Source organism: Piliocolobus tephrosceles, chromosome 6 (assembly GCF_002776525.5).
Source record: "Piliocolobus tephrosceles isolate RC106 chromosome 6, ASM277652v3, whole genome shotgun sequence".
Taxonomy (NCBI): domain Eukaryota; kingdom Metazoa; phylum Chordata; class Mammalia; order Primates; family Cercopithecidae; genus Piliocolobus; species Piliocolobus tephrosceles.
Genome location: NC_045439.1, coordinates 36927030 through 36929427, shown reverse-complemented (window position 1 = coordinate 36929427; position 2398 = coordinate 36927030).

Here is a 2398-nt window from a genome sequence, read left to right as displayed (position 1 = left end):
ACAAACTCCACTCCTCTATCCATCGTCCATCCATCCATCCAACAAAGATTTATTGAACTCCTTCCAAGTGTTGGGCGACATGTGAGGTAAGGCAGACAAAGTCCTGCTCTCATGGAGCTTACATCCTAGGAAGGAGACTGAGAATAAAGAAGTAAACCAATTTTTAAGAATTTCACAGAGGCCGGGAGTGGTGGCTCAAGCCTGTAATCCCAGCACTTTGGGAGGCCGAGACGGGTGGATCACGAGGTCAGGAGATTGAGACCATCCTGGTTAACACGGTGAAACCCCGTCTCTACTAAAAATACAAACAAACTAGCCGGGCGAGGTGGCAGGCACCTGTACTCCCAGCTACTCGGGAGGCTGAGGCAGGAGAATGGCGTAAACCTGGGAGGCGGAGCTTGCAGTGAGCTGAGATCCGGCCACTGCACTCCAGCTGGGCAACAGAGCGAGACTCCGTCTCAACAACAACAGCAGCAGCAACAACAACAACAAAAAATAATTTCACAGAAGTGCTATAAAAAATAAAGTCGTGGCCAGGTGTGGTGGCTCACACCTGTAATCCCAGCATGCTGGGAGGCTGAAGTGAGAGGGATTCCTTGAGCCCAGGAGTTCAAGATCAGCCTGGACAATGTAGTGAGACCCCAATTATTAAAAAAAAAAAAATTAGCTGAGCATGGTGACATGTGCCTGTAGTACCAGCTGCTTGGGAGGCTGAGATGAAAGGATCGCTTGAGCCCAAGAAGTTGATAAATAAATAAATAAATAAATAAATAAATAAATAAATAAATAAATATAAAGTGAGGCAATAGGATAGAGCCACTTTACACTGAATGACCGGGGAAGATGTCTCTTCAGAAGTGACATCTGTGGCAAAAAGGAACCAGGTGGGGAGCGTCTGGGGAAGGCCCGTAGGCAGGGGTAGGTTTGGCATCTTTGAGAAACAGCATCAACTTGAATGGATTAAGTGATCTGTGCTTCTAGGCTGAGTTTCAAGAAATTGATTAGGATCAATGTCAGGTCTTGTGCTTGGGCCCAGGGTAAAGTGGACTTGCTTAGACTGGGCCTGAGTGAGAGAGGCTGGAGTCTCAGTTGGTCTGGTAAAGTTCACATGATCTTGAGTTGCGCTGGGCTGATAAAGTAGTGTCTGGGGTGCAGAAGGGGATGGACTCTCTCCCCTGTGTGCTGGTCAGACCCACCGGGAGATCTGCATGCTCCCAGGCCGCGCATGGACAACTTAGACTGTCTCACCTGGAGAACTGCCACTAGGATGGTGAGCAGGATGGGGCGGGAAAACCACTTACTCCTGGCAGAGGAGATGTGGGGAGGCATAAGCACCACCTCCAGAAAAATCTAGGGTCCGTGGGAAGGAGTTACAAGGAATGAGATTTCTTTTACTTCTTTCTTTTTTTTTTTTTTAATTCATTGATAAAAGAGATATGTGCAATATCTAACGTAGAAATAAGTATTAGAAAAAGGTAAAGGAATCATTTAAATCCCATATCTACTATAGGCAGTCATTGATGACATCTGGCATAATTTGTTTTCTAGGCTTAAGAAAATATACTGGGGCCAGGTGTGGTGGCTCATGCCTGTAATCCCAGCACTTTGGGAAGCCGAGACTCTGTAAGAAAGAAAGACGGGACAGTGGGGGCGGTGGGGGAGGGAGGGAGGGAGGGAAGGAAGGGAGGGAGGGAGGGAAGAAAACATGCTGAAATCATACTGTGCATATGCATGATTTTATTGATGTGTCTGTGCTTATATAGATGTTTAGCGAGGCAGTGGAGGAGAGGGGCTAGAGGCGGACTCTGGGTGCTTGGCCTGGGCTTGGATCCCAGCTCTGCCTTTTATTACCTGTATGGCTCTAAGCAAGGGATTCCACCTCCCATCCCTCAGTGTCATCTGAAAAATGAGGGTAATATTAGTGTCTACCACAGAGAGTTATTTGAGGAATAAATGAGCCAATAGTAGTTATAAACACTGAAAACTGTGCTTGCACAAACCTAAGTTACATATTTAATACATAAGTAATAACATCCTTCTTTTAACACAATAAGCATTTTACAGTGACGTCAAGAACTGTACGTAAACATCTTTCCATTGTCTGAATAAAATCCCTTCATATATTTTCCCATAGCTTATTGAGACATCCCCCCAATGTGAGACATTGTGTATTTCTCATGTTTCACTCCTTACGAGTGGCGCATTTTTGATTGGTTCATTTGGATAGAGTCACAGAAGTAAAATTATTGGGTTAAAGGATGTGGACTTTGTTCTGTATTTTTTTCTTTTTCTTCTTTTCCTTTTTTTTTTTTTTTTTGAGATGGAATTTCGCTCTTGTGGCCCAGGCTGGAGTGCAATGGCACGGTCTCGGCTCACTGCAACTTCCGCCTCCTGGGTT